This window comes from Thamnophis sirtalis, unplaced genomic scaffold (genome assembly GCF_051295495.1).
Source record: "Thamnophis sirtalis isolate CommonGarterSnake01/CBP01778 unplaced genomic scaffold, rThaSir2_p1.2 scaffold_10, whole genome shotgun sequence".
Lineage (NCBI taxonomy): Eukaryota > Metazoa > Chordata > Lepidosauria > Squamata > Natricidae > Thamnophis > Thamnophis sirtalis.
In genome coordinates, this window is record NW_028261390.1 from 10,763,036 (window position 1) to 10,779,298 (window position 16,263).

Consider the following 16,263-nt stretch of genomic DNA (forward strand, 5'->3'; position numbering starts at 1 on the left):
AGAAAAATATGATTATAGGAAATTCTTCTGAGACATGATACCACTAAAAGAAAGAAATGGAACTAAACGAAGAATATAATAGAAACAAATGTTTTAATATTTAGAAAGCAAGTTTCCAAAACTACCATATTTTTTGGACTATAAGATGCACCGGAGTATAAGACGCACCATAATATTGAAGCAGTAAATTTAAAAAAAATTGCACTCTGCAGGCCTCCCAAACCCTCTGCATGCCTTTTTTTTTTTGTAAAAAAGCGGGGGGCATGCAGAACTTTGGAAGCCTCCTGGGGTGCTCCTGGGGAGTGGGGTGGGGGTGCAAAAATGAGCAAAAAATGGCCTGTTTTCACAAAAATGGGCCTTTTTTCAAACAAAAAAAGGGCGTGAAGAGGATTTGGGAGGCTTGTAGAGTGCTCCTGCGGGCTGGGGGGGACGGGAAACGGCCCTCCTCAGCCCTCAGGAGCACTTTGCAAGGCTCCCAAACCCTCTGCACATCCATTTTTGCAAAGGGGGCGGGGGTTTGGTAGGCAAAAAATGCTGTATTCAGTGTATAAGACACACCCAGATTTTCACCCTCTTTTTTGAAGAAAAAAGTTGCGTCTTATACTCTGAAAAATACGGTATATTGTTTTCAGTGAGCACCTGCTAAAGATTACCTGCTTTTGCTTTTACTGGAGCCTAAAAATAACACTGATGGGGGCAGGACCAGTCAGAGGTGGTATTTACCATTTACCAGTTCTCGGAACTACCGTATTTTTTGGAGCATAAGACACACCAAGATTTTGAAGAGGCAAGTTAAAAAAAAGTTTTTACACTCTGCAGACCTCCCAAAAACGGCCTGTTTTTTGTAAAAATAGGCCTGTTTTTTTTTTTTTAAAAAAAAAAACAGAATACCCTTTAGGAGGCTTCTAGAGTGCTCCTGGGGGGTGGAGTTCCCCCCACCAAATGAGCAAAAAGCAGCCCTTATTTGCAATAACAGGCCTGTTTTTTTGTCAAAAAAGGTTATGCAGAGCCTTTAGGAGGCTTATAGAGTGCTCTTCGGGGCTGGGGGGCAAAATTGAGCAAAAGATGGCCTGTTCTTTGCTCATTTCTGCCCTCCGCAGCCCCCAGGAACACTCTGCAAGGCTCCTAAAGGCTCTGCACAGCCATTTTGGTGAAGGGGGTGGGGTTTCGGAAGGCAAAAAATGCTGTATTTAGTGTATAAGACACACCCGGATTTCCACTCTTTTTTTTTGAGGGAAAAGGGTGCATCTTATACTCCAAAAAATACAGTATATTATTTTCAGGGAGCCCCTGCTAAATATTACCTGCTTTTGCTTTTAGCGGAGCCTAAAAATAACACTGCTTTTTAAAGAAATGAACTCAGTAAATTAAGGCCGTTATGTATAAATCTATCTATAGACAAGTTAACCTTCCCATATTTAACCTAAATACCATGAAAAGTGTGCCGTCTCTGGATCGGATGACCCTCAGTTTTAAAGGTATTTTGGTGAAAAAATAGTTTTAAAAGATGATGGACAATAGAAAGTATTTCACTTGAGTTGACTTTAGCATAGTGGTACTCAACTGCTTTGACACTCATCAAATTTGGAACTCAACACCCGAAAATTTTGTCCCGGTACTCATTGCTTCTTGGTACACAATACACAAAACGGAACTGATCAGTGTCGGCTGTGTTGTGACTCACTACATCAGAGTTTCCCAATCCTTTTGGATTGGAGGCCTTGGGGGCGGGAAAGGCAGGCACCTTTATGAGGGCGTATTGGACAGTAAGCATGAACATGTGGCAACGCTAGTGTCCGTCAATGCTTGCAGGGATGCTAGCGCCCATGTGACACTCGCAGTGATGCTATTGCTCGTGTGACACTTGTGGCAATGCTAGCATGAGTGTGGCGTGCACACTCACACATGGATTTGCATTGGCAGCTACTCACACAGCAGTGGTGGGTTTCAAAAATTGTTCGAACCTACTCTGTGGGTGTGGCCTCCTTTGTGGGAGTGGCTTGCCACCCATGTGACTGGATGGGAGTGGCTTGCCGCCCATGTGACCGGATATGAAGATGCCGACGGCACTTGTCAGAACCACCTTAAATTACCTCACACACAGCACTGGCATGCATAAGAATATGATGTAAACTTGTTTTTTAAAAGGCATCTTTGGTTTGCGTTAAAACAACTTCAACACACGTAATGTTCTGATTGCACCACAAACACAGTAGTCATCCTTACCTTTCACAGAGGCACTGAGTTTTATAAATATGAGCATGATAGTGTAGAATAATCATATCCAAGTAGTCACATAGCCTAGTGGCCAATAGGTCATTGCCTGGTAGTGGGCTGCAGCCCACAGTTTGGGGACGCTGCACTATATTATTCCTTATGGGAATTTTTTTTGCTTGTTTTTGCCCTCCCCAGCCCCCAGGAGCACTTTGCAAGCCTCCCAAGCCCTCTCTGCACATTCATTTTTGTGAATGGGGCAGGGTTTTGGGAGGCCAAAAATGCTGTATTCAGTGTATAAGATGCACCCAGATTTTCACTCTCTTTTTTTGGGGGGGGAGGTGCATCTTATACTCTGAAAAATGTGGTATATAGCAGGTGGTAACAGCAGTAACTATTAATCTGCTATCCCAATGTAAGAATCTGGGCCAGGACATGCCCAGAGCCGAGGTGGCGCAGTGGTTAGAGTGCAGTACTGCAGGCTACTTCAGCTGACTGCTAGTTCTGCAGTTAGGCTGTTCAAATCTCACCGGCTCAGGGTTGACTCAGCCTTCCATCCTTCTGAGGTGGGTAAAAGGAGGACCCGGATTGTTGTTGGGGGCAATATGCTGACTCTGTAAACTGCTTAGAGAGGGCTGTAAAGCCCTATGAAGCGGTATATAAGTCTAACTGCTATTGCTATGCAAACCTAGGGAATTCTAGGAAGGAAGCTAACACAACGTTTTGACCACTTGGGCACAGAAATCCCAACAAGATACTTTAGTTAAATCATACCTTGTTTCCCCAAAAAATAAGTCCTCCCCGGATAAAAAGCCCAATTGGGCTTTTGAGCACATGCACTCTCCCAAAAATAAGCCCTCCCCCAAAATATTGTGACACAGCAGCAGCCACGAGGAGACCACGCTTGCCGCCTCCTGCACCTCAAAAATAATAAGACCTCCCCGAAAATAAGGCCAAGCGCTTATTCCGGGGGTCAAAAGAAAATAAGACCCTGTCTTATTTACAGGGAAACACGGTATTAAAGAACAGCAGATTGGGATGAAGAAAAGGAGGATTCCTCACAAATTTTGCTCTGAGGTAGACCTGTATCCCTTAGAGCCAGGGGGTGGGCAAATCTGTGTCAACTTTACCACCTGTGGACTTCAACTCCCAAAATTCCTGAGCCAGCCATTCTGGGAGTTGAAGTTCACAGGTGAAAATGTTGCCATAGTTTCCCACTTCTGTTTTTCATTAAGGCAATGGCTGTCAAACTCCCAGCCCACCAGCCAGATACATCACATGCTGGCGAAGAGCCAAGGTGGCGCAGTGGTTAAATGCAGCACTGCAGGCTACTGCTAGAACAGCAGTTCAGCGGTTCAAATCTCACCGGCTCAGGGTTGACTCAGCCTTCCATCCTTCTGAGGTGGGTAAAATGAGGACCCAGATTGTTGGGGGCAATATGCTGACTCTCTGTAAACCGCTTAGAGAGGCCTGAAAGGCCTATGAAGCGGTATATAAGTCTACTGCTATTGCTATTGCTATTGCTATGCCTGGTTTAGCGTAGGAGAAAAAAGTCCCGATGTGTCACGTGACGCTGCGAGTTTGACACGCCTGGATCAAGGCGATGATCAAATTGGGCATTATTTTAGCGCACACATTCTTACTTACTCCATAAGTTCAAACGTTCAACCAGATCTCATTCTACTCAAGAACGTTCCCCCCCCCCCGAAATTCTTTTCTATGAAAGAAACTTCAGAAGTCACTTAGGTTTCATTTACCTGAATGAGAATCAGAAGAAGAAATATGCAGAATTTCTCTTCCAGGCAGTAATTTGAACCATAGCTTTGATTATTGCACAGTTCTTTCTTTACACACACACACAGACACACAGACAGAGGATTCATGTTCAATCTTTGTTCATTCTGGAATTGCAGAATGAAACCACTTGAGGGCGCTCCTCTACAAGGAAAAGCAAAGGTTGCCCACAGTGTTGTGGCACAATATTTATTTCATTGCTGGAATAAATGTGATTCTCTCACGTTTTGTTATTTATTCACTGCTACGAAGTGCCAAGCATTATCAGGGTCTTACAACTAGAAGGAAGGAGACATGTGAATCCATATAAATTGGCCCGTTATCTATTTTATGTATAGAAATAATTGCTTATTCCCGGCAAACGGATACTTAAAATAAAGACCCAGCTTATCTTAATCTTAACAATCACAACAAAGAGCTGCAGCTGAGCTCATGGAGGCTGTCAAATGATTTGCTAGCAGGGGAATTGTTATTTTACCTCCAACTGGCACATGGCAACAGGACATATGCTTGATGTAAAAAAAACCAGGTGTGTGGTTTTTTTTTTTTTTGTAAAAAGCAATTGGACATTCTTGGATGTTTTTTTTGGGGGGGGGGGATGTTTTGCTTCTCACCCAAGAATCTGTAGAGAGTCTCAATCATCTAGGTTGTCCCAAAGGTGCTTTTTCAGGAGGCAACTAGACCTTCTTGTGGGTTTTTAAAGATGTTTCTTTTTCTTTGAAGATCTCTACAGACTTTTAGCTATACAATTTGGGATGAACACCCTTGGGATGGTGTGGGAGTAGGAATGGATTTCCAGAGGAGGTGGGGAAATGCAGACTACAGGTACCAGGACAGGGGTGGGTTCCTGCCAGTTCTAACCTCTTCTATAGAAGAGGTTCCACAAATCTACAGTGCCATTTAGAACCGGTTCCAGCTCCCTCCCCCCCGTCTGTCCACACATCATCAAGATGAAGAGCGAGAGGAGGAATTCTGGGAGTTGAAGTCCACAAGTCTTAAAGCTGTCAAGTTTGAACACCCCTGGGTTTTTTTTTTCTAAAGGGTTAGGGGTGCAAGGGTCTTGTAACTTGACAGCTTTAAGACTTGCGTGCTTCAAATGCCAGAGTTTCTGAGCCAACATTTTGGTTGCTAAACAAGAGCGTTAAGTGAGTTTCACCACATTTTACAAGTTGGCCACACCCATCCAGTTACATGGCTGGCAAGCCACTCCCACCCAGTCACATGGCTGGCAAGCTACTCCCACAAAGCAGGCCACACCTACAAAAGACCTAAAAATTTTTGAAACCCACCACTGAACCAGGAGCATTACTCAGGTGATCCTGAGGACACAGATAAACCTCCAAGTGGCCTCAACGACCTTCTAAAAGGATGCAAATGACCAGCTGTCTACAAGGAGCATAAATCCTTCCATTCCCCACTATCCTGTCAGAGCTGAAGAAGCTTTTTGGATGAGAAGCTAAATGTCTTCAAAGAAAAAAACAAGGAAGTCCAGTTGCCTCCTGAAAAAGCTTCTCATCCAAGAAGCTTCTTCAGTTCTAACCTCGAATGATGGAGAATCTTCACAGACATTTGCTGGCTAGTTATTCAACTTTGCAGATAACAGCAAAAGTTTACTAGCCAGTCAAAAATCTGTGTTTTTCATGATACTGCAGGCAGATGAACGATGACACTTTCTGTTCGATCAAGTCTGATTCTCAGCAGTTCTATGGACTGGCTCTCTCCACAGTTTCTGATCTTGTACGTGTGTCTGATGTATGGTGGTTGTATGACATTTGTGGGGATTCTGCTGGTAAAATTCTGGACTGGAGGACCATCCTGACCTGACTCTAGGAATTCTGGAGTGGATCTTCTGAGCACTCTTGTTAAAACCACTCAGTCAAACTTCTGTTTTGGGTTTCATTCCTTGTTTGCTGTTATCTGCTGAGACTTCAGTAAACTACTGATTATCATAGCAACTGTGTGTGTGTGTGAGAGAGAGAGAGTATATAATTGAAACCAGAAGCAGGACATCTCCACAATCTTCCTTAAAAAGGGATGATTGGGAATTGGATGAAAACTGTCTAGACTGGTTGGGTTGAGTGATGATTCTTTAAACAGGGGCCTGCCACCATCGCCTTAAGAGCGAGTGGAACACTCTATCCACCCCTCCAAGGAAAACTTAACCACTGCCTGAACCTAATCTCATGTCTCCTCTCTTGACCATGGATCAAATATAGAGGTGGCCAACTTTACAATTACAAGAATTCTTCCCACTTCCTCAGTCCCTGTAACCACTGTAACTTAGCCAGGGGTGGGATTTAGCTGGTTTGGACTGGTTTGGGTGAACCGGATGTTAATTTTAATCTGGTCCACCGAACCAGTAGTTGCAAGGAATGTCTGACCCCACCCCACCCACTCCCAGGAGTCTCCACGCAGCCCATTTTGGATGACAGGTAAATGCAGGGCCTGTGCGGAGGCTCTGGGAGGGTGAAAAACATGCCTCCCAGAAGTTCTGGAAGTACGGAAATGGGTTCGTTTCCGGCCTCCAGAGGGCATCCGAATTGTGCAGGAGGCCGTTTTCATCCTCACAGAGACTTAAGGAAAGCCTCTGGAGCCCAGGGAGGGTGAAAAATGGGCCTACCAGAAGTCCGGAAACGGGTCCATTTCTGGCCTGCGAAGGGTCTCCGGAGCCTGGGGGAGGCTGCTTTCGCCCTCCCAGAAAGCCTCCGGAGCCTTGGGAGGGCGGAAACGGATGCTACATTTTTTCAATCCCAGCCCTGAACTTAGCTCATTACAATGTTTTGCAGAAAACACAGCATATTAAAACATTTTGCCTGTAAAAGTTTCCTTGTTGCAGTGCAGACCCTTTTCTTTTAATCATGTTGAGTTTCTCAAGGGGAATAATTAATTCCACTCCTACTCTGAACAAAAAAAAAATCCTCAATCATTCTTTAAGAACTATAGCGGGGATCAGGTGTCTTTCAGAAGCGTATATGCGACATGCACTAGTCTATAGCACTTTCTCAGCAGCTATTCCTTAAGGGAATTCGGATTTGGAAATCCATAGGCTTGATCAGATCAATCAGAATGAAAAATGCAAAGCTCTTTATTAGCATTTAAAACCTAATATCTAGAAAAACGGCAAAGACCCCAAAACCAAAGTGGAGTCTTCAAAAGATTGAGTGAATGAGTTTGTCATTTGTTTTAAAAGTAAGAGCAATTTTTTTTTAACCTCACAATACTGGTATAGAAGACTCCACAATTCTGAAAGAAAAATATGACAATAATACAACCGCTGAAAATGATATTATGATGGGATCACGGGTCAATGATTTTGAGAAGGACGTTCAGTCTCCCTGGGTTTTCTGACTTTTTCTGCTAGTACCTGCAATGGATAAACCCCAAAGGCCTTGTCCTAATTTTGAGACTGGTGATAAGAGTGATGGCGAACTTTTTAGACACCGAGTACCCAAACTGTGTGTGCATGCCCAAACTGAAAGGTGCACACATGCGTGGACATGCATACATGTCAATCAAGATATTTTCCAAGAATATCTCCATCTCTAAATATCAACTAGTCCTTATCATCCAGTATAATCTTTGAGCCAGGGGTGAAATTCAGCAAGTTCTGACAGATTCGAGGGAACTGGTAGCGGAAATTTTGAGTAGTTTGGAGAACTGACAAATGCCACCTGGCTGGTCCCAGAGTGAGGTGGGAATGGAGATTTTGCAGTATCCTTCCCCTGCCATGCCCACCAAGCCACACCCACCAAGCCACGCCCACAGAACTGGTAGTAAAAAAATTAGAATTTCACCACTGCTTTGGGCCCCTATACTCAGGTAGTAGAACCTTCTCACCAACTTTTACACTAACTGGTTGAGTGTTTCCATCCTTGCTTTTCGAACCTGATCCAACCGCCACAACAGTGGCTTGTAGCACCTTTCCTTGAATTTTTTTTTGGGGAATCATGCTTCCTTCTATTGCCCCAGCAGTGGTGGGATTCAAATTTTTTTTACTACCGGTTCTGTGGGCCTGGCTTGGTGGGTGTGGTGTGGCTTGGTGGGCATGGCAGGGAAGGATACTGTAAAATCTCCATTCCCTCCCCACTCTAGGTGAAGGATACGGAGGCAGAGACTAGATGGGGCGGGGCCAGCCAGAGATGGCATTCACCGGTTCTCCAAACTACTCAAAATTTCTCCAGAACTGGTTATAACCTGATGAATACCACCTCTGTGTCCCAGCCACAATCTTGCAACCAGTACTCGGTCAGAAAGATGAAGAAAATTTTGAAATGCTTGTCCTGGCTTCTTCCGACACTTTCCTTTCTCAGTTCCTGCCATTGACCCTGCTCTCGGTGTGGGAAAAGTATTCCCAACTTTCTTGTAACCTTTTGAAATAATTATGCAGGAACTGACTGCAAAAATCCTTGTAGAATAACGAAGGCATTAGAAACACAGGGGAATGTTTCCCATTTGTAGGCTCTTCTCTAAAAATTTAAACAGCGATGTTATCCGCATGCCTATCAAACAGAAGTCCGGTTGCTAGTGACAAAGTGGGACACAACGAGGGAGCAATTAGTGTGCATTGTCTTCAAAGGAAGGCTACGGACATTGATTCCCACAATTGTCTGGCTTTTTGTTCCCAGCAAAGGAAAGGGAATGAGTAAAACTCATTAGTCCCAGCTTCAGTGATGCTTTGGTGGGCTGGGCTTGAAGCAGGGGTGAAAGCCAGCAGGTTCTGACAGGTTCTGGAGAACTGCTAGTGGAAATTTTGAGTAGTTCGGAGAACCAGTAGCGGAAATTTTGAGTAGTTTGGAGAACAGGCAAATGCCACCTCTGGCTGGCCCCAGAGTGGGGTGGGAATGGAGATTTCGCAGTATCCTCCCCCTGCCACGCCCACCAAGCCACGCCCACCAAGCCACGCCCACCAAGCCACACCCACAGAACCAGTAATATTTTTTAAAAATTTTTACTACTAGCTTGAAGTAATGCAGCCCAAGTCTAGAAGCTGATGTTTCAGAAGGACGTTCAAAGACCAAATAGATTTCTTCTCTTTGCTTCACCAAAGGGGTTCCTATAGATCAGTGTTTCTCAACCTTGGCAACTTGAAGATGTCCGGACTTCAACTCCCAGAATTCCCCAGCCAGCGAATGCTGGGGATTCGCTGGCTGGGGAATTCTGGGAGTTGAAGTCCGGACATCTTCAAGTTGCCAAGGTTGAGAAACACTGCTATAGATGCTCAACATGGTTTGAATCAGAGGTGGACTGCTGACGGTTTGGACCGGTTCAGCCCAACTGGTAGTTCCGACCAGCGATTGGGTCCACCCATCTGCCCCCGCTCTAGCATCCCAGCATGCACTTGTTTTGAGAGTGCAGGCTGATGGGTAAAATGGGTTGGGTCAGCTTCAAACAATATACTTGGTATTTTGTCCCTCTGGCCACTAGATGGGGCTAGAGGGCAACAACAGTATATAAAGATCGTATGTTGGGGCATATTTGTCCCTCCGGCCACTAGATGGGGCGAGAGAGCAACAATAGTATATAAAAATTATATGCTGGGGCATGACATACTCAGTGAATTAGATCAAAGCTCAGACTGTGGTTTAAGATCTTGCTCATCATAGCATCAAATAGACTCCTGTAGGAAGTCCAGATATCTCCCGAGTATGGCATGTCAACAGTCAGGATTCTGGATCCCGTCCTCCTTTGTTTTTACATCACAGCATAAGAATTTTTCAAATTACATGAACCTGATTTAATAATTTCAGAATGAATTGAATATGAAGTTTCACCATACCGGAGTCTATTTAAAAACAAAACAAACCCCTAAACCCAGTTCAAATCTTTGTTACTTTGGAACGCTTCTCTTTCACAGGTTAAGTGGCATCTGCAATTACCAGCCCTCTAAATAAATAAGCAATCAAAACAATCCTATTTGCAGCATTTAAATGAGCACCTGGATTTTTTTAAAAAAAACACGTGCTAACCCTTTCCTGCCCCACCCTCCTTTTATGCAGTTTTCAAAATATTTATCAAAATGTTTCAATCTGGTATAAATGAGAATGGACCCACCCCCCACTTTCTGTTATAGCACATTTTATATGATCTTCTTTCATGAATGAAAGCAAATCTTTTTATCCCCCCCCCTTCTTGTTAACAATGGATATATTGCTATCACTATTATCTTAAGGTTTTGCTCATCTTTCTTTCTCTTTCTGTCTTTCTGTCTTTTTCTTTTTCTTCCTTCCTTCTTTCTTCCTTCTTTCCTTCTATCTCTCTTTCTTTCGTACTGCCTGTGTCTCTCCTTCCTTCCTTCCTTCCTTCCTTCCTTCCTTCCTTCCTTCCTTCCTTCCTTCCTTCCTTCTTTCTTTCTTTCTTTCTTCTTTTCTTTCTTACTGTCTGTCTCTCTCCTTCCTTCCTTCTTTCATTCTTTCTTTCCTTCCTTCCCTCCTCTCTCCTTTTTTGTCTTTCTTTCTTACTGTCTCTCTCCTTCCCTCCTCCCTCCCTCCCTCCCTCCCTCCCTCCTTTCTTTCTTTCTTTCTTTCTTTCTTTCTTTCTTTCTTTCTTTCTTTCTTTCTCTCCTTCCTTCTTCCTTTCCTTCCCTCCCCCTTCCTCCCATCTTTCTTTCTTTCTTTCTTTCTTTTTTCCTTCCTTCCTTCCTTCCTTCCTTCCTTCCTTCCTTCCTTCCTATCTCTCTCTCCTTCCTTCCTTCTTCCTTCTTTCTTTCCTTCCCTCCCCCTTCCTCCCATCTTTCTTTCTTTCTCTTTCTTTCTTTCTTTCTTTCTTCCTATCTCTCTCTCCTTCCTTCCTTCTTCCTTCTTTCTTTCCTTCCCTCCCCCCTTCCTCCCATCTTTCTTTCTTTCTTTCTTTCTTTCTCTTTCTTTCTAGGTCTCTCTCCTTCTTTCCTTCTCCTAATTTAAAAGCAATTAAAAACAAATAAACAAACACCGAGGCGACACAGCCACCTCTGTCCTTCAAACATGTGGCCGACTGCCGTGTTATCTGAAAGAGCTAAAAAGCTGGACTAATTTATATTCTGAATGGATCAAAATTCATTACATCTCCTTTAAAGCATTCCTCTCTCATTTCAGTGTTTACCACGGAAGGCAAATGACTGCATCAACAATCGCATTTATTTTCGAGAGCAGTGGAGAAAGAAAGAGCAATCAGTCATGGTAGCCGATCCAAGGAGCCGATAGCTCCCCTCTCTCATTGTTTTTCTAGATGCAAATGCGAGGAATGGTGATAAAAAACAGGATAGGCCCATTTTAAAAATTCAGTCACGATCTTTGGGCTCCACTGAGGCCCTTTGGGAATTGTAGATTATTATTAAGAGGCCACTGAGAAGTGAGAGATTGCTTTGTAATTTGTGGCACTCCATCCATTTGGGAGGGCCTGGCGTAATTGACAATTTTGAAAAACATAATTGACAATTCAATTACATGGCCTACAATGCAGGCAATGTTAATTCTGCCATCTCTTTTCAGCACAGAGCAAAAGTTGCTTCATCTCATCTCCTCTTTTGCTCAGTACATCAATTAGAGGCTTCATTTTGTGTGTGTGTGCGTTTGTATGTGTGTGTGTGTAATCAGGCGGATTGTCCGCGTGTTGTTTGATGGTGTTGTGAACTCCATTAGGAAGTTTTACTGACCCAGCTGCTCTGGTTTTAATTTCACTCTGTTTTTCACAACAAGCGCATCCGTCTCGAGTCCAAGTTTAATATGACTTCCAAAACTGGTTCGTGAGATAAGTTGTGGTTAACAAAGAAGACCACCACAAGTTTAAAAGCGTGTTTCGTCATTGATTGGTTTACTTTATCACAATTAGTCCCCTCATCTGAGCATGTGAAAGGCCAACCTGATTTATGTACGCAGAGATGGGACTGGAATAACCTCAAAATTGAGGTCCTTCTGCTTATATCTGTTCAGCTTGTGGATCTCCATCTCTTCTGGGTTCTTCAGACCAAAATTAAACCAGCATACATATATTTCATGTTTATAAAGCATTTTGAAACATGTACAAGTACCCCAGCCTGACAGTCAATGCAAAATGGATAAAAAATGATTAATCAGCAGTCCTACAGTCAGCCTTGGTTACATATTTCAAGATCATGTAATGTATCAGTACTACCGTAAGTGATGTTGAGACCCCAGAAAGTGTGCAGAAAGGAGCAACAAAGATGATTATCTTTTTGGATCAAAAATGTCCTTCCAGTTGTCATCCATTCATCATTTTCAGGTGTTTTAAAGATCTGGTTCATTTGGGCTGCCAATCTTTTGTGCACATTTGTAAGTGCCTTTAACCAGAAGCCATGTAACTCATCTGGTCCAGGTGCACTCCAGTTCTTCACTTTTCTTGACTGTCTTTGCACCATTTCTTTTGTTATTTTCACACCTTCCATTTTATGCACTTTAATAGAACCCTCAATCTGTTTGATCCATTTTGCATTTCTACTGTGGTTCTTGTTGTTTCCCCACAAATTCTTCCAGAATTTTAGAGCTTTCTCCTTATCAGGCTTTTCATTTGTTGTTACTCCAGCTCCACTTTCTAAGCTGTAATAAAACTGGTGCTGATTTGCTCTGAACTGTAAGTTTTCCTTGAATTGAGTTACTCGGTTTTCATATCTTTTAATTTTTTCAGCAACGGCAACAACCCTCTGCTTCAGCTCTTCAATTACTATTGCAATCTCCTTATTCTCCAAATCGTATCTTGCTTCCAGGCTGCTTTTGACCTGCTTGTTCTTTAGCTGACCTTGTCTTAGGTCCTTCAAGTTGTTCAAGTCTCCACGAAATTTTTTGATCTTCAATTCCAACCGAATTTTCCATTTAGGCTTCCTCTTCCTGCCTCTTCGGTTCTTTTGTATTTTCAAACCCAGTTCTTTGGTGGTTATGAAGGCTGCTGCATACATCAGCTGGTTTGTTTCAGCTAATGTAGTGGTTTGAATGATTTGCACAGCCTCATTGACCTTTTTTAGTACCTTTCTCAATTCTTTCCGGTTCATTTGGTTCAGCTTTGGCAAACGTGTTCTTTCAGCATCTTCCATTTGATGCTTTATTTTCTCAGCTAATTGAGCACTATCTGTTGGTGTTTGTTTTTCAGTGCTTCCTTGTTCTTTATCTTCATCCATTTCAGCAGCCTCTTCCTCCCTTTCTTCCTCAGTTTGCTTTTGAGTCTGCAAATCATTCTTGAGGTTACTCTTCTTTGTTGGTATACTCAGGCCATTAGTTGCTTTCTCTTCGATTCCTATTAATTCTGCTGTAGTGAAAAATTTGTGGCTTAGAATTACACGCCGTTGGTCCATTAGCCTTTGTTCACTGACATCACAGTCCGTGTGGTTCACCTTCCAAATTTGATACATTCGTTTATGAAATCCACGTTTTGCTGGCTCAGTCTGATAGTAAGCTTTCATAATAGAGATGTTTTCTTCCCTAGTCCAGATTTTTTACTTTTTCTTCCAGTAGCTTGTCAGCTCCATGCCCTGGTTGCCTAGTAGAGGGAGCTGAGCCCTGTAGCTCATTTTGTGTATGCCCAGGAGCCATAGCATCCAACGGAACCCTTGATTATCTGGGCGACGGTTCAGCCGGCATAAATTTCATTTTTTTTTGTATTCACCATATTTGAATGGTTTGTGGAGCAAATTTTGTCTGGTCCTTCACCTGAAACCTGTCTGATATGGTTGCACCTGTTTAGCATAGCCCTTAGGAACATTAGAGCGCGCAAGTCCCTCCACCACGACAAGATAAATTATTATTATTATTATACAATTGTATCACAGCGGCCAGTTGTTTCGCCGGATTTGGCATTGGTTACTAGTCGGGCCCCACCCAGGGGCCTAGGACGTCGTAACGTATTTTCGTAATATGCGTGCAGATCCAAGCAGTGCGGCTTTTTGCATTTGACTGATGGTGATTTTGTCAGTTTTTAACTGTTTTAAAAGTAATTCCAGTGCTTTTGGAATAGCACCCAGTGTGCCAATCACCACTGGAATTACCACTGCTGGTTTGTGCCATAGTCGTTGAATTTCGATTTTTAAGTCCTGGTATTTTGCGATTTTTTCATGTTCCTTCTCGGCGACCCTGCTATCCCCTGGTATTGCGATGTCTATGATTGTGACCTTATTTTTCTCAACCAGTGTGATGTCTGGTGTATTATGCGCCAGTATTTTGTCGGTTTGTATGTGGAAATCCCACAAGATCTTGACCATCTGATTTTCGGTGACTTTTTCAGGCTGATGTTCCCACCAGTTTGTTGCTGTTTTAATATTATAATTTTTGCACAAATTCCAATGGATCATTTGTGCTACTGAATTGTGCCGCAATTTATAATCAGTCTGCGTGATTTTTTTACAGCAGCTGAGTATGTGATCAACAGTTTCATCAGCTTCTTTCTTTCTTTCTTTCTTTCTTTCTTTCTTTCTTTCTTTCTTTCTTCTTCTTCTTCTTCTTCTTCTTCTTCTTCTTCTTCTTCTTCTTCTTCTTATTATTATTATTAGTAGTAGTAGTAATAGTAGTAGTATTAGTATTAGTAGTATTATTTTAATATATTGTAAAGTAATGTCTGTTGCTGGTCTATAACCGTAGTAAAGATCTATTCTATTCTATTCTATTCTATTCTATTCTATTCTATTCTATTCTATTCTATTCTATTCTATTCTTCTCTGGCCATTAAGCCACATCACTTTCTCTCATCTCCCAAAGTCATCTACACATGCCATTATAATTTTTCTAGATTTTCCCCTTCATCATCTACTCCGTGTAGAATTCGAAAAGCTGCTTTATTCGAAAGTTGATCCAATTTCCATCCCCAGAGGAAAAAAATAAAGATTCCTGCTTTGGAATTTTGAAATTATGTACCAGAAATCTCCCTGTCTTAAGTTCTACTATGTAAGTCATTCAAAGTTGCTTTGGAGCCAAGCAGTGCCAAAATTAAATGAAATCATCTTCAACCTTATCCCAGATCTTGTTTGCTTAATACAGCAATCGCTGTGGGGAGAGGTAACTTTTGATGACTAAGTAAACACCCATCAAACTAGGAGCACAATAATTGCTATGGCAGTGGGTTGCAAAAGATAATCACAATAGCTAAAACCTGACATTTATCTAAGCAAGGATGGAGATGCTTGCTTGCCCGGAGTCACATTTCAAATCGGTGCCACTTTTAAGTCTCCCAAAAGATGGTGATACCATCTTTACAACTTAAACTGAGAAAGAAGAGGTCGCTACTTTTAGAGTACCAGATTAACGATATCATCAAGGACTTTATTTCTTTTAAAAAAAAGATTTAAAAGGGTTGCGTCCCTACTATCAAGAGCCAAGGTGGCGCAGTGGTTAAATGCAGCACTGCAGGCTACTGCTAGATCAGCAGTTCAGCGGTTCAAATCTCACCGGCTCAGGGTTGACTCAGCTTTCCATCCTTCCGAGGTGGGTAAAATGAGGACCCAGATTGTTGGGGGCAATATGCTGACTCTCTGTAAACCGCTTAGAGAGGGCTGAAAGCCCTATGAAGCAGTATATAAGTCTATCTGCTATTGCTATTGCTATCAACACTTTTGGCACATTTGCAAGTTCTCTAGCAAACATGTTGAAAGCACCACCATATATAGGAAGGGCTGATGATGTGATTTTAAACAATTGTTGTGGAGATGGGCTCACCTCAGTTGTCTTTTAGTTCTATTTTGTTATATATATATTTTTAGGTTTTTTGTTTTCTTTATTTAATTTATTTTTTTACTTTTACATTTTTTTCCAATATTTTTTTCATTTTTTTATTCTCTTACATACCATTTTAAGTATACATTCACACAATTGTTGTTCTTCTTTACATTTATCATTCTTACCCATTTATTATTTCATTTAGTAAGTTATAATGAGGAGAGGAGGATGGAAGGGAGAGAAAGAGAAGGAGAGAGAGTAGGAAGGGGAAGAGCAGGAGTAGGAGAAAGGGAAGGGAAGAAGGGAGGAGAAAGAGAGGAGGAAGGAAGGAAGTAGAGAAGGGAGCAGAGGTGGGTTCCTACCAGTTCGCACCTATTCGGTAGAACCGGTTCGTCAAATCTACCGAACCGGTTAGAAGAGGTTCCACCAGTGGACCCGGAAAGCAGGCCACACCTACAGAAGAGTCTCCAAAATTTTTTGAAACCCACCACTGGTCCTTGGATATGATTATTCTACACTATCATGCTCCTATTTATAAAACTCAGTGCCTCTGTGAAAGGTAAGGATGACTACTGCGTTTGTGGTGCAATCAGAACGTTGCGCGTGTTGAAGTTGTTTTAACGCA